The sequence below is a fragment of the Mobula birostris genome, chromosome 1, assembly GCF_030028105.1.
Source record: "Mobula birostris isolate sMobBir1 chromosome 1, sMobBir1.hap1, whole genome shotgun sequence".
Classification (NCBI taxonomy): Eukaryota; Metazoa; Chordata; class Chondrichthyes; order Myliobatiformes; family Myliobatidae; genus Mobula; species Mobula birostris.
Window position 1 is genome coordinate 166,653,300 of NC_092370.1, and position 24,309 is coordinate 166,677,608.

Genomic DNA, 24,309 nt, shown 5'->3' on the forward strand with positions numbered 1-24,309 from the left:
TGTCATAAAAGAACACCTCACTTATTTGAAGTCATCCTGGATCCACGTCCTATCTTTCACCAGGTGTCCAGAACGAATTCATTCACATGATGGCATCCACTATTCGCCAGAGTTTACTGAGAAGCATTCGTAAAGCCAAGTATTATGGTCTTATGTTCGACTCGACTCCTGATCAGGCACACCGTGAGCAGGTATCAGAAGTAGCGAGGTATGTGGAAGTTGATTTTGAGAGGAAAACAGTCCGTGTTAGAGAGTCCTTCGCTGGTTTTATCCAGATAAGCCAGAAGGATGCTGACAGCTTGGTTGAAGACATCTTGAAACAGCTAGAGAAGGACGAAATGGAGCTACAAGATTGCCTACAGATGGGACTGTGTTATGGCACCAACAGTAAAGACCAAAAGAAGAAGTGCAAAAATTTGGGTAAATTGTACAGCTCTGATGTTGACGAACAGCAGCTATATGAAGAAATTTTGGATTGCAGAATGCTGCTGTCAAGGTGGGTCAACATGAAAATATCAAGACGTGAAGAGCTTCTTGAATTTATTGTTCAGTATGGACATGACAGCGTCTTCCCCAATCTTTGCATTGCTATTCAGATAATGCTAACCATCGCAGTTTCCATCGCCAGCTGTGAGAGATCATTCAGCAAGTTAAAACTAACACTTTCGTATTTGCGAGCCTCTATGGGTCAGGGCAGACTCTGTGATCTTGCTCTGCTGAGTGTAGAGAGAGAAGAAACAGAAAAAACTGATATTGATCACATCATAGTCCAATTTGCATCAGTGAAAGCAAGGAAGGAGCAGTTATAATTTTCATGTGGTGCCATAATTTGTTAATTAAAAGATTAACAAGCTTGACTTGTATTTTTGAACTGATATTATGGTAAAGTTATCTAAAAGATGGGTGTCAGATGTTTGGACAGGGGCGCAATTTCAGTGCTTGCCATAGTCAATGATGGTGAACTAAATATGCAGGAGACCATTAGTTCCACGTAGCAGCTTAGCATATGCTTTTCAGAACACAATGTCTGCAAGAATTAAAGACTGGTGCACAGTTAATTTGTACTGCAGTCCCTTAGGAACAAGTTCTTGACCTACTAATCTACAATCATATGTCAGCAACAGAAGCTCTTACTACTCATCAAAGAGTTGCAGTCATAGAGCTACCATGGCACAGAAGGAAGCTGTAAAGACCAAAGTTTAAATTGACCTTAAGTCATGAAATCATATCAGTACAAATCCCCAGGTTCTCTCCCCAAATACCAAAAAGGTATTCCATCCCATGCCTATTCAGCTCTCCTCCAGAGCTACCGACTGGTTTAGTTTCCAACATTCCTACAGACAATATATTCTGGGTTCCAAGTACTTCTTGCCTAAAGTTCTTCTTCACATCTCGGCCCGAAGTGTCGTTTGTACCTCTTCCTATAGATGCTGCCTGACCTGCTGCGTTCCACCAGCATTTTGTGTGTATCTCTTCTTCACTTACTCCTTTGTCTACACATTACAATTGAGTGCATTAGTCTATGAACCATTCACTTGATGGGAACAGCTTCCTTTCATCTAATATTCAATCTTAAATTACATACTTGTAGCAAATCTCCTTTTAACTTTCTTTACTCCAAGAGAACAAGTCCAACTTTTAACTATACAGCTGAAATCACCTATCAGTCTACCTTTCTACCTTTTCTACTTCTCTAGGCTGTACACATCCTTGTTACTATAAAGTAACAAGGCTGCAAAACTCTTGTTATGGCTTAATCGCTGTTTGTAGACAGTCAATGCAACTTCCCAACCTTTTCATTCTATGCCTTTGGTTTTGAGTCGCAGAGTCCCATCTGGCTTACTAATCACTCTCAGCGTGTTCTGCCACCTTCATATTGGAGTCTCTCCTTTTACTGTTAGCTGCAGTGTAATATAAAATCTCCACTAGCGGGCAAGATACAAACCATAGGGCCATGGTTACTAAATGAGGGTCCAGTCTTTTAAAACTGAAGTGTTCAGAAATTTCTTCCCTCGAAGGGTAGTGAATCTCAAAAATTCTCCACCTCTGTGCTTGGTGAAGCAAGATTGTTAGATATATCAAACATGGAGATATGTAACTATTTGAAAAAGCAAAGAATTGAGAGTGATAGGGACTGGAACAAAGGATGAGAGTAGCATAGAGCTGCTACAGTCATACTGAACGGTGGGGTACAGGCTTGAGGAGCCTGGTGGCCTTCTCCTGCTCCTGTTTTCTGTGTTCTCATGGAGTAACCAGTAGCCCCTGAACTTTTGAAACCTAAAACCTGTTGAAGTTTATAGGGAAAGATCAAACAAACACCTCAGCTGTAGACTGACCCATGTAACTCACTTAGCTGTGCAAGGAGTGAGAGGAGGAGGGCTGTTGTATTTTGGTTTTGGTAACTGCTGCAGAAAAAAAGCAATTGTAAAATTGTTACAGGAAAGCGCACACATGTCATTAGGCCAATGTATTACAAGATCTTTCCCAACTACCTCATTCCCAACTACTCCTTGCAACCTGGCTGTCCCTTCTGACCACAGCATATTCCTCAATGTAAAATGATAACACACAGCTCTCCCTCCTATCAACTATATTGACTCCCACCATTATACTTAAATTGTTCACATTTACCCAAAAGTAAGTTCTGGAGAAACAATTTTCTCCAACTAAATGTTGGACAGAATAAGCCCATCAAAAACTCTATTCCCTAGTGACTGATACCAACTATTTGTAACGTTCACATCAGTTATTTCCACTTAATATTGCTCAAAATACACACCTACCTCTGCTCAACAACTGCTGAAGTCTTCAATCCATGTCTGCCTTACCTTTAGACCTGTCTAGTCCACTACCATCCTGGAGCCATCCCATCCCATTCTCCTTAAACTCAAGCCAGTCAAAACTCCTGCCATCAAGGAGCAGGTATAGGAGCATTAGGTCCCACACTACCAGGTTCAGTAACAGTTATTATCCTTCAACCAACAAGCTCCTGAACCAGTGAGAATAACTTCACTCAGCTCAATGATAAATTGATTCCACAAACTATGGACTCAGCTCCAAAGACTCTACAATTCATGTTCCCTATATTATTTATTAACTGTTTATTTATTATGTTTTAGTATACTTGGACAGTTCTTTTGCACATTGCTTGTTTGCCGTTCTTTGTGTATAGTTTTTCATTTATTCAATTGTATTTTTTGTTCTACTGTGAATGTCCACAAGAAAATGAATCTCAGGGTAGTATATAGTGACATATATGTACTTTGATAATAAATTTACTTTGAAGTTTTAACTTCGAACTCTGATTCCATAAATCAGTTCCCATTCATCTCTCATCTGTTCTCACTCACTTCCACTGATTCCTGATTAAGGAATGCCTTGCATTGAAAATTTCATTTTTTTCCAAATTCCTCTCACTTAACTACATGCTACCAATCTATGTTATACACTTCTCTGTGAGAACTGACATCCTTAGTTAAATACTAAAGCACACAATGCAAGGCACCACCAAGCTTGCGAGAAGGGAAGAAAATCATTTTGTAGCATTTAGATTGCGCAAGATGCTTTGAATGGATCATTGATGATTTAGCCCTTCAAGATCCCAATAACAATCATTGGTGATCATCTGAATGAATGGTTGGGCAGACATGGAGAAATAGTAGAAGAAAAAAGAATGAGAAAAGGACTTAAAGAAATGTAACTTTTAACACTATTGGTTAATGTCTTTATGCACCAACAGGATTACAAACAGGGTCAACTGCAGAATAAATCTATCTGTGAAATCTCTGACCAGACAAAACAATTGCTGGAAACTGATTCATAAGCAGCTTCAACAAACTCAAGTGCATAAACATCTTGATGCTTATCTGTCCAACAGTGAGTTTTACCAAACAGTACAAAAAGTTGAGCAATTACTTTACTCTGAAAATCCTGTGACATTGGACAGTTTATTACCATGAAACATAAATTTGATTTCCTTTTGGCGAAGATCAAGTGTAGTATCTTGGTGGATCTTTGAGGTTGCTGACATTGAGGACAGAAGATGAACTCAGTGTGATCAAGGGGCCAATAAGAGCTTGACCTGCTGATATTTGGGCGAAACCTCATGATGATTAAGAAACTAATTCAACACCCTTTCCCAGCAATCAGACCAGTTAAAATAGCTGCATCTGCCAATGACTGGAGGACCTGGGATCTGAAACACCAGCTGAGTTGCACTGAAGAATCTCAGGGATAGAAATCTCTTCAACAGGGACTGCTTCATTTGGAAGGCCCTTCTCAAGGGCTGTGGGTTAGATGGGAAGGACATCTACTATGTCCAAGACTTCACAGGTAACAGCTTCTTCGACGTCCCCTTCAAGTACGCGGCAGGATGGCAGAAGATCCTTCAGAATTCGGAAGAAAGGGAATGAACTGTCGCTGCCACAAACGAAGACTCCTGACCATTACCACCCAGAAGGAGCATGTGATCACAGTGCACATGTTTAACCTACTATGGACATCCTCACCTTCCTGGCCCATTATGTTGAGGGAGCAGGAAACTGTATGGACATCAAAGATACGTTCAGGATCTGGAGAAGCGAGCACCAGATGAAGGTCAAGCTGAGGGTGGATTCAAATCATTCCATCATCCACCGTCTCTCAGGTGTTTGCCAGTGGAAGGAACCGCAGTAACATTATGTATGCCAGTCAACCCAGGCTGTGCCTCGAAAGCAGTAAATCTGGACATGTCACGGCCCAGTACAGTACAGTGATCTGTAAGAACTGCAGACAGGAAGGCCACCAGACAAAGGAGTGCCAGGAAAGCAACCACTGCAACCTGTGTGGAGAGGCAGGCCACCTTGACAAAGCCTGCCCTGATGTGCTGCCACCTACCCACAGGCAATATGAGGAGGGGCTAGCACTGATAATGCCCACACAAATGGTGTTCACACCACCAGCACAAAGGCTTTGGCCAACGCAGAAAATGAGATGTGACAGAGAAAAGGCGGACCACCTCAAGCTTTCAACCTCCTGGCCCCCCTGCAAGACGGGAAGGAGTCCATGAGGAGGGAAAAGGAGAAGAATGGAGAGTTGAAGAAGAAGTCACAGGAGACACCATCCAAGAGACAATGGTCTGCCAAGAATAAAAGTAATGGGGAGAAAAGAGCAGAAAAGCAAACAGACACCTGCAACCTCTGCTCACTGAGGATGAAACAAGCATGGGAAACCAAAGAAGCAGGCAGAGGAAGCGCCAGACAGAAGAGGAAAAAGTAGAAGGAAGCCAACCGGTAAATACGGATAGGGAATGAATTCTGCTGACCAACTCCCAGCCAGGGAGATTGTGAGCAGCACAGTGCCCAATCAATACCAGTTTCAGGAAACCAAGAGTTGTACCATTTTAATTCCAATTCTCATTCCCGTTCTGACATATTGGTCCAAAACCTTCTCTTGTGCCATGATGCGGTCACCCTCTGGGTGGAGGAGCAGCACTTTGTATTCCATTTGGGCAGCCTCCAACCTGATGGTATGTACATCGATTTCTCCTTTTTGGTTAAAAAAAAATTCTCCTTTCTCTCTTCTTCTATTCCCCACTCTGGCCTCTTATTACTTCTCACCTACCTATCACCTCCCCCTGGGTCCCCTCCTCCTTCCCTTGCTCCTCTGGTCCACTCTCTTCTCCTATCAGATTCCTTCCTCTCCAGCCCTTTACCCCTCTCACCCACCTGGCTTCACCTATCACTTACTAGCTATCCTTCTTACCATCTCCTCACCGTTTTATTCTGCTGTCCTCCCTCTTCCCTTCCCTTCAAATTGTGAAGAAGGGTCTCGGCCTGAAACCTCAACTGTTTATTCATTTCCATAGGTGCTGCTTATGCTGTATTTTGTGTGTGTCAATTTGGATCTCCAGCATCTGCAGAATGTCTTGTGTTATGTTTTACAGAGGCCACTGGCTCCCAGCTCCAAGAGTCTGCGAGCAGACTAGTATCCGGTGCACCCCAGCACAGAGAGGTGGAGTGCGCAGGTCAACCAGTGCAAGATGTTGGAGAAAGAGCAGTGACCATTGTCCCGCCTCCACCACCCCCACCCACCCCCGGCACACCAGCAGCAATGCCACATCCGAGGCAGGATAATTCTCAGTTCCTGAGCCCATAAACAGTGGGGCAGTTTCCCAAGGCTGTGGGCATGATGGCTCAGACCAAGTGACAAATGGATAAGGACTGTGAATCAAAAACTCAATCGTGGACATAAAACTAACATCTTTGAACATGTGCAGTGTGAAGAGCACAGAGTGATGGGTCAATGCCTTACAAAAGTTGGCCTCAGTCAAAGCTGATGCGATTTCCTTACAGAACCGCGGGCTACAACACCTCGGCAACTATCAGAGGAGCTCGGAATGGTGGCGCCATGGATTGTCTGTGTGGTCAGAGGACAATAGCTGTGGCGTTTCTAGCCTGGGAATTCTGCTATGGGGAGGCAACTTCTCAATCACCCAAGTCAGGGGGTGGGTGGGGGTGTGTGTGTGTGTGTGTGGCAGGGGGGCCTCCTCATGACAGACAGAATGTACTGAGACACTCCACACAGGCTAATAAATGTGTACTCCTCACCCCTTGAGAGAGACACAGAGACTTGCCAGCCCTAAGCGGCTCCCACTGCTGCTGGTGACACCCTGGCCAGTCCTCCTGGTTAGTGACTTCAAATGCATCATCAATGCAGCTGGACGATCTGGTAGTGCAGACTTCAGGCTGGACAGCAGCTCCTGATGGAAACAGTTAAAAAAGCTAAGCTGCAGGACGCCTTCAACACCCCTGCAGCACAGCCACAACCCCCCGGTCATGATCAGACTACTCAGCCCACTCCCGGATCGACTTCGTCTTCGTGTCAGAGCCCATCACAGTCAGATCCATCAACACCACTGTTCTTCTCTGACCACTGCTTCCTCTGAGCCACCTGCCACCTGCAGGAGAACCAGAAGACAGGCAGGGGACATGGAAGCTGAATGTCAACCTGCTGGGCCCAGAGAACATTAAGGAACTAGAAAGGGAGTATGCAGATTGGAGAACTTTCACTGCCAAATCCTCCAAGATCATTTTCCGCTCCAGAGTCAGCACCGTGAAACAGGAAGAGACATGCTCACATTTCCTCTTCCAAAAAGGCTCACAGAGGGAGCTCTGTGATCCACAGCCTTAAGGAAGAGGACAGTTCAGTAGGAACCTCACACACAGACATATTGAGGATCTGCAGATTTATAGACTGCAGTAGAAGAATCTGCAGATCCTAAATATGTCTGTGTGTGAGGTTGCTACTGAACTGTCCTCTTCCTTAAGACTGTGGATCACAGAGCTCCAGGTCAGAATGTTGGCAACTTTATTATATCATCAAGGTGCATGATAATTACCTGGATTTTAAGGTGGGCAACCTGGTGCACAAAAGTAAGTGCTACTCCTGAAAATGGTCTTGTGGAATTATAAAGTACATCAGGATGCAACAGAGGTTAAAAAGTTCCACAGTTTTAGAGAAATGAGCAAGAGTGAAGTCAGATGAGTTTTGGATTTCACCACAAAAATGGTATGAAGAGAAAGCCATTTTAACTGTAAATTGACAATGTTTGAAAAATCAGGCTCCTTGCACTAGGTTTAATAGACCACAGCTTAATCATTTAAATCTAAATTACTGGGGCAATTAAGTGCCAAGAAACGAAGCGACTTATTAACTTCTGGTTAGGTGCCAAATGCTTGAGGAGTCATACAACATTTTATACAAAATCTTGCTAATCATTTATTAGTGGAAAAAACACAGCCACATTAACTGACCAATTAATTCCAAACAAGCAACATATCCTAGCATAAAACAAATAATTTTACATAAATATCAATGGATAAGCAGGCACGTATTACTGGGTTCAAAGAGAGGATGGAAAGCCATGGTATTGATGTAACGAATTTAACAGAGCATTAATTAAAACATGATAAAATGATAATAATAGACAAATATGAGACCAAGTTGACTGTTTTGATCTCAAGGAGACGGAACTCCATCCAGCAAATTGTATTTTGAGTAGATCTTCCATTTAAGCAGGTATGCTTGAGCTCCCAACTTTACTTTGCCTAAGCACAGCAGATGGCTTTTAAAGTATTTATTGACTTTAGGAACACAGGCTTTTGTAATCATGACAATATTACAACAAAAACAAACTTTTCCATCACAAAGATGTTAACATTTAAAATTACAAATGAGACTCTCAATCGCCTGATAATTCAGGGATTTAATGAACTGAACCAAAACCACTCCTGATATTAAATAAGAAATTTAAACATCTGTCCTATTACTTTCAAGTTATTTGGCAACTTTACCATAGACGCTCAGATGTAGTTTTAAGAAAAAACCTAAAAGAAAGCTTCACAGGAAAACTAAGGTGAATTTTTTACTGAAGTATTAATATCTATTTCATGAGACTGCAGTTAAATTAAAACAAAAGTGCAGGTAAGCTTTGAATGTACAGTAAACAGTGTCACGAGAGTGATTGTGAAATGGTCACACAAGATCTGGTTTACTGCATCCACTAGTAAGACAGTAACATTTGCCCTCAATTTGGACTAGGTTCAGATACTAGCTGTATCAAGCTGTACACAGACCCAGAGTACACCGACACACTGTCAGAATATGTGGAGCTTCTATCTGTCCCTGATGCTGTGAAAGATGGGTATTGCTGTGCAATGTTCCCTTCAGCTGGACCTGGTTACACTACCTACCCTTTGGAGAATAGTTTCTGTAACTAAATTACTTTTCACTACAAATCCATCAACTAGTCAGCACAGTTTCCTGCAGACCCCAAGGGTGAAGGAGATGGCGGATCCTGTGGGATAGTTCCCCAAGCAGTCTGTCAAAATCAATGTGTCATCTCCAGAATCACAAACAAGCATCAAGAGCTCTCTTGGCAGTGAGAGGGGCTCTCCCCATCAGATCATTCATGCGTGTTAGAGCCTGAATACCATTCCACACTACATTCTGGACAGCTGTAATACAGATGAGGTGATTAACCACCTCCTGACTGCATGTTAACCAAGTGGTTTGGAAAGGAAGGTTTGTTCTGATAGCTGCATATGAGAAGACTCTGTGGGCTCTTCATATACCGAGATGAAGTTCAGGAAAGCTGGAAGACCACCAACTTGACAAAAGAAGCACAAAACTTGTTGGCTTTCCTACGAAAGGAAATTCCTGTGAGTGAACTCTGCCGACTGACACACTCCAGGCTGCAGGAGTACCTGCTGAGAGATGAAATGAAGCTCGGTGCAGCCCCCTCAGTGGCCTTGTGCAGAAGGACCACAGTCTAGGGTCCTGCAGCCACTGAACAGTGAGACATTTGTACCTCAAAAGAGTTCATAAACGCATGGCTTCATCAGGAAATAATGCATTAACACATTGTAAGAGAACGTATTGAACTGATGGTACCATGAATGTTGAGAAAGACATGGCCCTGTTGTATAGGAAAACAAATGTATCTATAATAACCTGAGAGACCATCAAACAGACAACTACAGGCATTTTGAGCTTCCACACATTGACAGAATATCAATTACACAAATAAAAGAAAAATAAGCAGATGAGTTTCTTTGGTTTACTTGTGTACAGGAATACTGTGTGAATCTCTTTGCTATTAAATACTAGATCTCAGAAATTTAGTTCAGATACAAGATTGCACACTAGGATCAAATAGGATAGCTATGAGTAAATCATTCTTGATCCATTTGATGTGTTGTACTAAAAGTGTAAAGCAATAATAAATTTTCTAAAACAAAACCGTGTCAAACATTCAAGTTATATCCAGAAAAATATGAAAGTCTTCTTCAGCAGTCCTTTAGGACTGAAGATGAATTTTATTTATTTAGTGATACAGCATGGACAGACACTTCTGGCCTAATGAATCGCGCTGCCCAACAGCCCACTATTTAACTCATTAAAGCCTTGCCATTTAGAAAATCTCACTTAATTAAATAAATGGTTAAAAATGTTAAGTATGCACCTATAGACCTGAATCATCAAGTCATACGTAGAGCATGGAAACAGGTCCTTCAGGTGCACTGGTCTACCCTGACCAGGAGTCCCTGCTAAGCAAGCCTCACTTGTCTGCATTTGCCTCATATCTCTCAAAAACAGGCGTTTCCAACCTATTTTATGCCAATGGACCCCTACTATTAACCGAGGAATCAGTGGGAACCCCTGCTCTATAACCAATCCTATCCGTGTAGCTGTCCAAGTGTCCTTTAAATGTTGTTAATATACTCATCTCAACCTCTTCCCCTGTTGCTCACTGCATATGCAGATCAAACTCTGGGTGAAAAATTTGCCCCTCAGGTTCCTACTAAATCTCTCCCCTCTCACCCTAAGCCCATGTTTTCCAGAGCTTTATTCCCCAACGCTGGGGAAAAGACTACAACATTTACCATATCTATTGTCCTCATGATTTTATAATCTCTGCAAGATCACCTCATTCTCTTATGCTCCAATGTATAAGGTCATTAACCTGGTCAACTTTGTTCCACAGCTCAGTCCCGAGTCCAGAAATATCCTTGTAAATTTCCTTTGCATTCTTTCTACTATATGGAATTAAGTTTCTCTATAGCTTCCTAAATATTCTTTCTCCACATTATGTATCCTGAGACACATATTCGCAAGAGTCAGTGGAGATAGTGCATTTATTCAAGGACGTTTTATGCCTATCCTCTGTCCAGTTGATAATTTTATCCTGTGATAGAACAGGACAGATTAGCAGTTTAGGAAGCCTGGTATTGGGCAAGCAAATTATGTGTCCTGCCCAGAGTTATTTACTGAGTGTAATTAGAGCCTCAATACAGGGCACATTGGCCTGAGAGAGAGCACTGACAGTGGTTTATTTATCCTTTCAATGAATTTAGGAGGTTTTGTGTAGACTGCATTGATGGCATTTTACCAGTGCCTTGACACGCCTGCTGTAGGTAACCCAGCACTCTAAAAGCACACAGGCAGGTAGGAATCACTGCAGTAGGTTTTGTACCAGGTCTGAGGTCTTGATCTTTATACACATTTTTCCTCAATCTTTCAAGGGCCGAGTCGATGCAGTGAAGATGATGGTGATTCCATTGCCCTCTTTCTCGACAGATAGCTTCCAAGATACGCAAAATAATTTACACTTGTCTAGGAGTCCCCCATGAACATCTGTTTTGCAAGGGTGATATTCCTCACCGGATACAGGTTGGCAGAGAACTTTCATCTATGAATGTTCGCTGCAACGTCCATCTTCTCCTATGCTTCAGTGAACAAGTTGACAAAAGCTTGGAATTCAGTCTCCAAGTGCACACACATGTACACATCATACTAGCTTGGATAATCTTAGCTCTGGAGTATAGGCACCATTGGTTGAACAGTTTCCAATCAATTCTGAAGATCAGCTCCATTCCTTTGAAAGTTTGTTAAAGGGCGGGGTGCAACATTGCAATGACAAAGAACAAGAAGTGTCGGCGGGATAACACAGCCTTGTATGTTGACTCTGCTGCAAGTCCATTGGTTAGGATCATGGCATTCATGCTTCACGAAGCAAATGTCCAATGCAGGTATGTTTCTGCGACAAGCTGAATTTGAGGAAAGTGCTTCATGGTGTCTCCTAGTCAATGAAGTAAAAAAATTAGTGGTCTAGAAAGGCCTTTTATAGAGATCGGTGCTGCCTCCGGCATTTTCTCCTGAAGTTGTCACACAATGAGGATCATGCCCACTGTGCCTATAGTTGGATGAATTCACAAAGTGATCAGACAGCAGAGAGAGATCCCTGTAGGTACTGCCATCAGACTTGGAAGTGTTCATGATTATTGCACCTCCATGGTTCCCTGGCGCATCCTCCTCTTCCCATACACAGAAAGTGATTCTCACTGTAGAACTATAGAACTTCATTGTGGACAGTCCGCTTCGAAGGCATTACCTTGTCAATCAGGATGGGCTCAAATCTCAACTGAGTAGAATGTGGTGGGACTGAGTTAACAGCAAACATGTCAAGGTCAGAGTCACAGCTAAGAAGTCCTTCCGGCAGGCATCAACTGAATTCAGCCCTTAGTCTGTTCATCTCTGTTCCTGACTGTCAATTAGGATGGGGACTCTAGTCTTTGGACCACAAATAGCTTTGACACTACCGAGAACCACACACATCTCACGACTGTCAGTGAGTTGCTGAGTCTCTTGTGCTTTTTTTGGTCAACATCTGTTCTCTATGTCATCTGTCAACATCTGTCCCGACGAAGGGTTCCGGCCCGAAACGTTGACTGATAGTTTCCACGGATGCTGCCCGAACTGCTGAGTTCCTCCAGCGTGTTGTGAGTATTGCTCTGACCTCAGCATCTGCAGAGTATTTTGTGTTTCATTCTCTACATCGTCTGTTTTCTGCTGCACTTATCCCGTCAGAGCTACATGAGGAGAGGCTGAGATACCAGTCCAGGAGCAATACAATTGATAGAGCAGTCAAGAGGGAGCCAATGATAGTAGACTTTAGGTCAGCCCCCATGTATCGGCCAACGCTGAAGCAGACGTCAGGCCAGATGAAAGCCTTAAGGCCTCAGAGCGGAAAATGAACTGATGTTCAGCACTGTCTGCCTGCGTGTGGCCTGTCACTCTCACTTCTCACTACTACCATTGGACTGGAGGTGCAAGAGTCACGAGTCCCTCACCAGCAGGTTCGAGAGCTGCTGTTGCCCCACAGCAACGGGCTCCTGAATTGGCTTCCGTAGCCTGTAGACTCACTTTGGGGGACCCTGCCGTTCATGTTCTATATATGATACGTATTTTTTTTTATTACTTGCATGATTTGTCCTCTTTTACACATTGGATGTTTGTCAGTCTTTGTTGTGTGTGAGTTTTCTTGGATTATACAGTATTGTGTTTTGTTGTTTTGTAGATGCCAGGCTGAAAACAAAAACATAAGGTATACATACTTCGGTAACATATGCACTTTTGACATTGACATTTGATCCATCTTAAGAGCTCCTTAGCCAGGAAGAAGCTCCCGATTCCAGCTTTGAAACTTGTGAAATGAGGGCTCACTTTTAATCGATCTGACCATGCTGAAATAGCAGATTTGTGAAAGTGCCTGCCTTTGAATGAAATGTTAAGCTGTGGCCCTGCAGACTTGTTTTATATTATCCTACAATTTGGAAGTCTATTTGGCCCATCAAGTCTATGGACGCTCTCAGAGCAATCTTGGCACTCGAATTACCCCAATTATATCCCCAAAACTTATTCTGTCTTGAATGTTCATCAACTCTAAACTGATTTTCCTTCCAAACTTCTAAACTGAGGCAACACACACAAAATGCTGGTGGAATGCAGCAGGCCAGGCAGCACCTATAGGAAGAGGTACAGTCGACGTTTCTGGCCGAGACCTTCGTCAGGACTAACTGAAAGAAGAGATAGTAAGAGATTTGAAAGCAGGAGGGGGAGGGGGAGATCTGAAATGATAGGCGAAGACAGGAGGGGGAGGGATGGAGCTAGGAGCTGGAAAGTTGATTGGCAAAAGGGATACAAGGCTGGAGAAGGGAGAGGATCATGGGATGGGGGGCCTAGGAAGCTTCTCAACTGAGGGGTAGTTTACAATAACTGACTATCGTACCAACTGGAACATCTTTGAAACAGAGGAAGAACCTGTAGAATCTGATGTGGCCACAGGGAGAACTTGTAAACTCTGCAAAGCCGGCACCCAAGATCAGGAATAAACCTGGGGCAATGGAGCTGTGAGACAGAAATAACAACAGCGTTGTGGTTTCAGTGTATTCTGATGGCTCAGGTTGATGTTAAGGATGACCACACACAATTCAAAGAAAAGCAAGCTGCTTCTGGCAAATCGAAATCACAGAAATTTAAGTTTGGCCAACTGGAAAGGACATGTGCACGGGTCCGTAATATGATGGTCCAAACATGCATGGGTGGACAGAGGTTCTTTAGCTCACATTAGACTTGTTTGTAATTATTGATAGGGAGGGTATCTGTGTCCTTGCAAATACTCTTTTATCTAACACTAAACATAAAGATGACAGATAAATCAATCCTCATTTTATCGCTGTTTATGGGATGTTAGAGCCTGCTGGATTTGTCTGCACAACATTCACTACAGACTGAATCAGGCTGCAGGGTCCAGGTCCGAGAACATATTGAAGTGGCCGAGCCCTGGTCCAAGAGCAAGGAAGAACCTGAGGACTGACTGATTTAAGTGCCAGGCCAAATTGGAAAGTTTAGGTTCAGGCCAAATTGAGGCAGCTGGGCCCAGGTCCAACAGCATATTGGAGTGGAAGGGCCCGGTTCCAAGAGCCAGGAATGACCCAAAGTTTGGCAGATTTAAGACTGGAAAGGTCAGGGTGTTTGGGCCGAAGAAGAGGGACGGGCTCGTGTTCAGCTCACTGCTCTGGGAGGTTTACCCATCTCTGCTCTGAACAGAGGATGTGGCCTGCAACAAACAGGGTCCTGAATCAGCTGCACTGATGACTGGTTTCGTGGCTGTGGACTCACTTTCATGAATTTCAGTTCTGAATGATATTTACTTACTTTTATTGTTTGCACAATTTTTTTCCTGCACATTGGGTGTTTAACAATCTTTTTTTTAAAAATGGTAAATTGGGTTTCTTTATTTTGTGCCTGCTTGTAAGGTGACGAATCTCAAGTCTGTATATAGTTTAAAAACTCCGATACTAAATTTACTTTAAACTTTGAACCAAAATCATTCATTCATGTGAAAACATTTGGCTGATCTGACAGAAACAAAAATTCAAGTATTTTGCTATAAAAGCGGAAAGCTTATGATTATAAAGTCAACAGAGACCTCACCCCTGTCCTTGCTAAAGAAAGCAGTGAAATATAAAGAGGTCAGAAAATGGGGAAAATAATAGTTAAACCCTTCTCCTAAAATAAAATAGTACAGTTATTCTTTTGCACTTGGAAGCTACAATATTAATTCAGCCCAATGAATGCATGGAAACCTAATTTTTTTGCTCTTTTCCCATACCCCTGCAAGTTTATTTCTCTTCCAAAATACTTACTCAGTTTCCTTGTGAACACCAGGATGCAATCTAGCTCCATGCAAGCTATCATCACCAATAACAACTATTATCCCTCTACCAGCCTTTCATTTGATTATAAGGCTCATCTGTTACAACAACAGTTATAAATAAGAGAGTAGCTCAATCCTAAAAAAAGATACACATGTACTATTCAAAGTACCAGTCAAGATGGCACCAGCAAACAACGATTCCTCAGCGATATCTTCCAGATAGCATGTCATTTAAATTATTTCACTTTTTCCAACCCTCCTTCCTGTTCTTTTTGTCTTGTCTGCATTACAGAAACTGTTGCAGCCTGTGAGTTGCAGTTTGGTACTTGATCGAGTGATCTAGAACTCTGCTGATCCAGAGGGCTGCCTCATGGAGATCAGAGACAAGGACCCAAAAAGGACCAAGAACACACGATGACTCATAGAGAAGACCAGGGACGGAACGCAGGGTCACAAATGACTCCATCTCAAAGTGGCAAGGAAGAATGAAGAAGTGAGGTGAATACCGAGGGGGTCAGTGATTGCTCCCTACGGAGATCACCAGGTCAGTGCCCTTCGGACCCGGTCAGCAGTTGCTACCTACAAAGGTCATCAGGTCAGTGCCCTTCGGACCCGGTCAGCAGTTGCTACCCACGAAGGTCACCAGGTCAGTGCCCTTTGGACCCGGTCAGCAGTTGCTACCCACAAAGGTCACCAGGTCAGTGCCCTTCGGACCCGGTCAGCAGTTGCTACCCACGAAGGTCACCAGGTCAGTGGTGTTTGGACCCAGTCAGCAGTTACTCCCGACGGAGACAACCGAGGTGAATGTAGTGGGGACTAGCAATCGCTCCCAGTGGAGGCCACCATTCAGACCAATGTGATTTCTGAGCCATGGAAGGACTGTTTGATCTGAGATTTATGTGAATATTAGACTGTACTTTATATTGGTCTCCTTCAGTTTTTTTGATATTTTCTTTCTTGTGGCTGACTGGCGGGTGGGTGATCTGTTAGTTCTTTGCGTATGGGGGTGTCGAAGGTTTTGATATTACTCTCACTGTTCTTTTTTGCAAGTGAGGGGGTTGGGGATCGTTATTGTTGCAGTTTTTTCTTGCAGGGGAGTGGTTGGGGATTTGTTGACTTTGTCACTGTTTTACTTCTGTGAGTGGAGGTGACCAGGGATTGTAAATGTCACTTTTTTCTGTGGGAGTGGGGGATTTTGGGGTTTGAGAGGTTTGTTTATTTTTCTGTCTGCTATCTGTAGAAGATAATTAACACACCAACTGCTGACATGTTAGGGCAATTAAAGAGGAACTATAATGATAAGAATCCCGATTTCAGCATCAACCTCTGTTGTGATGTCAGCCAGAGTGACAGTACAAACACCCCAATGAATATAATATTCCTAGGTTAGAGGCAAGGAAGAAAACTGACCAGGACTCCAAATGCCAATCACTATCCAATAAGCTCATGCAGGACAGTAAGTTTAGGAGCTCTGCTAACCTCCCATATCCTAACAATGTCGTGCCACCTTTTCAACCTACTCCACTGTCAATCTGAATATTTTCCTCCTACACAGCCCATAATCCACCACTTCTCTCTTTATCCATGAGCTATAGAGACTTTTTTATATCCCTAATGAATCAGCCTCTACCACCAACTCCTGGCAGTGCCATCTCTGCGTAAAAATAATCTGACAGTGTGCTCGGGGAGCAGCAACCACTCCAGGGCCAACCGTAGGTTTTTTTTTAAAAACTTTTTTTTATGAACATAAGACACTGCTGGACATTAAGAACTTCAGGTACAGCGGGTCTACCTCATCAACAAGTTGCTCGATAGCAGGGGAGCTGGATGTTGTGTAAGCTATGGATCTGCCTGCTGTAGAAAGGTGTCAGAGTCGGTGCACAAAGGCGATGTGCAATCTAACAACCAGCAATTGTCTTGGACCCTATTAGATATTGGTAACGTAGAATGCTGCCAATCTGGTTCACTGATTTATCAACAAGTCCGACGGCAGGGTAGCTGCATGGTCTCATTTGTAGCATGGACTAAGCCACATGCTGCAGACTCAACTGTTGTAGCCGCCCAGGAGAGGAAATATCAGAGGCACGGTAGCACGGCATCCATGCTGGATTAGGGACAGGCCCCTCCTGTCAGTGCTCCCCCACCCCATGCTCGTTCGGTGGGAAAGAGGGTGGACTGCATGGGTTCATCTGCAGACAGCTGAGGATTTGTTCTTGCTGACTAGCAACTCCTGCAACGCTGCTGGCACCATCAATCTGCAAGCCGTGTCACTCCGGGAATTGGGCTATATGTGTATTTTTTTAATGTGACTGTATGTTTACTGCTATCTTATATGTGCCTTGTTCTGTGTATGACTGTTGGTGCTCTGTTTTGCACCTTGGCCCCGGAGGAACACTGTTTAGTTTGGCTGTATTAATAGGCAATCATGTATAGTTGAATAATAAATGAATTTGAACGTCTGACATCTCCCCTAAACTTTCGTCCACTCATCTTAAAAGGATCTCCTCTGGTGTTAACCTTTCCTGCCCTGGGGACAAAAAAAGCACTGGCTGTCCACTCTATCTGTGCCTTTTATACCTTACACTGTACACCTCTTTCAAAAGAAAAATACCTCTATCAAAACATCTCTCATCCTTCTTTGTTTCAAGGAAAAAATCCCCAACTTACTCAAATTTTCTTCATAAAACAACCAGTTGGCAGTTTAGCTGGCCATTGTAAATTGTTCCGACTGTGCAGGTGAGTCGGAGAGTCTGGCAGAGTTGATGGGAATGTGGAGATAATAAAATGATTTAGGATTAGTGTAATGGGGTGCTTAATGGTTGGCACTGACAAGTGGTCCAAAGGATCTTCTTCCAGGTGTTGTATGATTCTAACACTTATGACTATGAAAATAGGAATAAGTATCATCAAGATCTACACATGCCCATGAGCCTTTTGAAGTAGGCTATTGGCATGATGCCATTTAAAGTTACTTGACAATAAATGCAGGCATCATCAGTGACTCCGATATCTTCAGGACAAAATCAACAGAAATGTTTGCAACATAAATTCACATGGAATCAGTCTCCACAAACTGACTGCTCCCAGCAAAATAAACTTTTAGGGGTGATTGAATAATTGTCTCATCAAGAATGGCATAATTCAGGAGTTGGTGCTGAACAATACCTGTGGCAGTGAAATATTCTGCTCCTATTGCCTTCCACATTCTAAACATTGGACAATCCCCCAGTGTTACTAACTGCCAGTCATTCTAAAAGAATAGTTCATATTAGACCATTACTACAAAATTAGCATCTATTATCTATATTACTCTCAAATTTAACGAGCAATTTCAACCCTATGGTGACAAAAGGCAAGAAGAAATGAATTGCTTAATGAATATTTCAATGATTTAAGATTACAGCTTACAGGTTCTAAAACACTCAAATAGAGAGATACCTACTTCAAAAAAGAAGAATGCTGAAATGCTTTGCACATACAGTGGATTCCAATAAACTGGGTCATTGGTTAATCAGGGAAGCCATTTACTTGGGACAACTCTGAAAGAACAAAAACTAATCGATAAAATTGCCAGGATTCCCTTCATTTATTTAGGACACTATGCTGCTTAATTGGTACAGGATTCTGTTCCTGAACAGGTCCTAAATAGTATCCATTACACACACTTGTGTGGCCATTAGACACTATACCATGCTTAGAATGAACAGTTTTTAAATAGCGTCAGTTGTGTGTGTTTGTGTTGAAAAAGAGGTGATTTCTGTCACTGAATCTTGGCAAGAAATAAGCCACAAGACAATTTTGAATTGTTTTGCTCTCTGGAGTGCAGTTTCAAACATTCAGTCAGGGTGGTAGTGGGACAAGCTCCCACTACTATTAAATGCTTCCAAATGCGTGCGCTTCAAGTAGCCTCTGACAACTAAGTCTAGCTCCTGACCTTCATGTGTGGCTTAGCTACTAAGCCCAGCAGAACTGTTCCTACTAACAAGAGAAGGGGCAAAGGCAGGTTACTGGCACCTTAAAGCCAGCCATGGTTGGCAGCTTAGGAGAAGGAAAACTCTGATCTCAGACCTCCATCGCCTTGTGGCTATACCCACTCATGGGGAGGGCTTTGTGAGTAAACCCCAAGGGAAAAATCTGGAGCTGGATTTGCTAAGGCAGTCCTATATTGAGTTCAATGCTGACTGGCAACTCCTGAGATGCTACTGGTACCAAACTTCATCAGTCTCTGCTGTTCCTTTGGGTTCATCAGATGTGTGAAGAGGGAGAGCTTGGTACATGGGCAACAGCTTGCTCTTCATATCCTACTGCCGTGGCTTATGTATCTAGGTAGTTAGGAGAAAATACCCACGGTCAACACTGAGAGATGGAGGCCTCAGCAGTTTTGGTAGTGTTCTGATTTGTTCTGTATTTCATTTAAATACATAATTTGTTACTCAGTTAAATAGTAGTATGTCTTTTTTGTTTTATACCTTTTTAATAGTTCCATGAAATTTTGGCTAATTAAGGCAGCTGATTAAATGGGCCAAAATGCACAGGTCCCAATGTGTCCCAATTAACCAGAATCCAATATTTTCTTCTAGAGGAAGGAGAGTCAAGTTTTAGCCCATGGGACTCTAAGACATAGAAGCAGCATTCGCCCATTCGGCCCATTGAGCTTGCTCCATAATTCCATCATGGCTGACCTATTATCCTATTTATTTATACATCTGAAGAACTCTGGTACTTTTCTACATTAAAGGGTGCTTTAGAAATGCAGTTGGTTTTGGCAAACCTGACAAGGATAACATTGAAGTGATTATATAAATAAAGTGTGAGAAATAAATGTTCAGAAAGAAAACTGGATGCAGTATCACCTGATGTTGCATTAAGAAGTACATACTCAGCCAGCCCTCCATATGATAAAAGCATTATTCAACCACTCGAAAAAAAGCAGTGAAGAGCTGACAGCCATTAGCAGGCATTTTCTGCCATTAACGATTTTACAGAAACTGCCAAACACACTCCATCCGAGCAGCTTCACTTTCCTCATTTAACCACAAACCAGCAAGTCCAGCGGCCAACTTGCATGGTTCCTACAAATGGCTACACCATAACAGGCAATGCTAGGATTACAGGAGAACTGAGTGTTGCAAGTTCTGACACTGGGAACATGAGGCAGTGGGTCATTCAAAACACAACTACACTTTTGCACAGCTGTCAGTTTTTACCATTATCAATACTACTGAAGCTGCTACTCATGAACAGCTAAGCATTGATTGCTTTGCTAGGAAGTGTCAATGTTCATTAAAGATCTAACCATTGCCAGTGGATCTGTTGATCTATTACGGTATTTGTAATTAGATTCCACAGAAGGCTTCGTTAAGAAATTCACAATTCTCAGCTACAGTAAACCAATCTCTGAATATATTAATTTAAATTCATATAGATCAATAGGTTTTACATGTACAAAGGTCTCTGAAGAGTTCAACTATCTTTAAGCATGAAGCTCTTTTTTCCCCACAACTTCTACAGGATCAGATTTTTTAAACTGCATTAAGAATGTAAATTTTATAAATTGGTCACCTGTGTAATATCCCACAGGACAAGTGTATTTCTGGTTAACCAGAATCCTCCGAAGAGTTTTCCCTCTGTCGGGTATGCAGTATTATGCGCCTGCTCCCTCAAAGTGTGCTTTGGTGACCAGCACCAGACATCAGCAAGAGGTGTCTAAAGGGTCTTTCAAATTTTACTCTCTTTCAGCCTCTGGCCCCAGCCAGAAAGATTGTTTCAAAGGTAAGGCGCGTTTATCGATGTCAAACAAGCAGCAACTTTAACAACATCCTCCCCCAGCCCATACCATCAAACCCCGCACCACCACCCACTCACATTAGGAACCAGGCAGAAAATAATTATTGAAAAAGTGTCACTAAGCAGAGAAACCAAACTAAACACAGTGATTTTAAGCGTTAACGACACTGAAATTTCTCCCGAAGCCAAGGACTGATGTCGAGATAGTGAATCGTACGCCTCATGAGCGGTGCTCTGGCAGGTTAATAGCGTTTAGATTTTCTCCAGGTAAACAACTTGACCTTTTTCCTGGGAGAACGAACACTCTAATTGTTTGACGACCAATACAATATATATTTGAATTTGCACAGCGACCTAGCTACCACGTTGTACCGTTTCCGAGTGGGTAAACACACCTCCCTACCTCCCCGCCCTTTCCCTTGTCGGCTTGCGGTAAGACTTGGGTTTTTTGTTCAGTGCGGCCCGGTGGGCTAGAATACGAGGAGAATTTACTGTTCTCCTAACAGTACAGGTAAGACTGTTTCAAGTCCACTGAGATAACTGAGCGCGACACCAAATACTAGAGCTGCGTTAAGATTTGTGGAGTATGCCGTGCAAAACAGAAGTTTCTCTCAACCCCCAGCAGCGTAAGGCGTTAATTATCATCATAGTCGTTAAGCCAAAGTTAACAAATCCACATGGTATATTTCACAGAAATCAACTTCTCTACATAAAAATAAACATCCCGTCAGTAAGGAAGAAAAAAAATCCCGAAGAGCAAGGAAGTCAGCGTGCCTACCTTTCGGTATACGAGCATATTGGGGGAAGCTTCCTCGGGCTCACTACCCCCGGCAACAATTTGCTCAGAGGAGCCTTGAGCCATCCCGGGACGGTTAGCCGAACTCTACAAACAGGAATAAAGGGAATGGGTGACACTGTCCAGACAGACATACACAACCAATCCGTTGAATTACTGATCGTCCGCTTCACCTTAACGCGGATGACCCTTGTACCCAAGGCAGACTGTGCCCACTCTGACTGACGCCGAGTCTTATTGTCGCCTGCTTTGTACATACATCCCACCAACCGAGCTGTCCCCGAACTCCAACCTAGTGCTCACTGATTGCAAACTATTTTTAACTCTTCGCATGGAATGGTGGAGAAGAAAAGACAAATAATTATCTCCCAAACCAAAAATAAAGCATCCAATCATTATCCATAAATAGCGACCCTTATGCAAATTATGTCATGATGCTCGGAGAAGTTACAAATAATACGCATTTTGTAATATATAAAATGCATGCGCGCACACTTCTCTCACATCGCTTGGCCTATATCGTACCTTAGCAACTGAGATGTGACTTTTCCTTCCCCTTCTACAGCGCCGACGGCAGGAGAATCAGGCAGTGGTGAGCATGTTGACAGTGAGTGGGATGAGATGGGTTGTCTACGTGTGAGTGTTCGGTTCTCCAGGAGAGCGGGGACTGGCTGCAGGTGAGTCAGTGGCTGAGAGTGAGAAGGAGGATCTATCTATCGACCGGGCGTACCGCCTCCACTCACTCAGTCCTTCACTCAAGCTCCACGAGCTGCGGCTGCAGCAGCGCCCACTGACGCTGCCGATTCCCCTTACACTCAGCAGTACACGCTTTTTTTTAAACATGGTAGCTACAGATTCTTCCCCCCAATTTGCGCTGAAGTACTAATTTCTCCTGTCACCGCTGTTTATTGCGGCGATGCCCCCTCCCCCCACTTCATAGCCATGCTCTCTACAAATAAAATGTAAAACCGTGCTTGGGGATGTTATTTCTTCCCTCACGGCTGCAGACAAACTTACAACACATGGCCTGGCGTGTCAGATCAGGGTGAATGCTTGTGTTTTTTGCATTTCCGATTGCTAGGGGGCTAGCAGCTGTTTCAGCACCCGAAGACAACGGAAATTTCGGCGCCCACATACCAGGGGATTCCCTTTCTCATGAGTAAAATTGTTGGAAGACTAATTATATGTTTTCTGATGTAAAACCAGGCAGATAATTGTTACGAAGAACCATTGCGCATGATGGCAGGCTATCAGAGAAAAAAATAGGTTGTTCCAGTTGCTTTAATATACTGCTACATTTAGTTCACTCTTTGCTATCGTTGTACGTCTCCTTTCCAGACTTTGGTCTGACAATGAATCACTGGTGATTGTTACCAACAACTCCTGGGTAGATACCGAAGCACTTCGGCCTCTGTGCCTTTAGAACTTACGTTTGATATTCACCGAAACTCATCGGGAGACGGAGTATTGAAACTTTAAGTCTTCTGTTAGTGAAATTTGCACACTGCAGTTTTGGTTAGCATGGAATAACGCTGGGACATCTACATGTGAAGATGATTTATGTACAGAATAATAGAAGTCATTAAGAATTTAAATTAAATATTATGGGATGGAATTTTGCACTGAAAGATTCAGGTGCAAGACATTTGCAAATATTAAGGCTGAACAACCATTCTTGTTATCCCAGGGGTTTGTATACAGATGACTGTGATCATCTGTAGTCAGCAAAATGCAATGCTTTTCTGAAAGGGCAAGCAGTTTTCAAATGAGTAGATTGTTTTCATGATTGTGGTATGGACTGGTGACAGAAAGCTTCTACTTTGCTGTAGTTACACACCCCTCTAACAGCACTCTCAACTTCACCTTCCCACAACTCATCTCTCTATCAATTCCCCAAAACAGGGTAGTTAGTAACCCAGTTTTGAAATCTGCATTTGTCCCACTGCCCTTTCCCCAAACCCTTATCTCTAGAACCACTGAATTACATCATTTTATTCTAGTCTAGTTCCTAACCCTGGCTTCATTTATCTTCCTACGCATAAATATTGGTTACCTCTATCACATGGTTTTATTAATTTATGCTGGCTTAATTAAAAAGAGGCCCAAGTGCAATTTTCTTGTGTCATTCGTGGGTATTAAACATATTCCGCAGAAATCCAAGAATGGGATATTTAAATTCGGAATCCAGATCCATTCTTCAGCTATGAGCAATTAAGAATACACACAATGGTTGTTCTCTTCATTACACTTGACCCCCAGGGGAGGAAGTGTGAGGAACTTAGTATTACCCCAAAAAAATCCCAGAAGAAACAAATCCCTTGACTATATGACCTGCATCCACAGGTTTTATTAAGATGTAGCATCAGAAGCAATTGAATTAGCAGTGATTCCTTAAGTTTCCTAGATAACCAAACAGTATAAAAAGATTGAAAGGGAGCAAATAAAATATTGTTTTTCAGCAAAATGTTTGAAGTTCTGTTTTGTCATGCAGAGAGCAATTTTCTTCTGGCATTTTTCTGATTTGCTTCTGAGCCAGAAACATCACTTTAATCCTTGGCTGCTACTGAGCCAGGCTCAGCTAAGAGTGACCAGGCTGTGCAAATGGATTTATTTCTAAAGCGGGGAAGGAGCAATATTAGGGGAAACACTCAGATAGTGTCCTTTTGGTGGTTAATGAACACTGCTT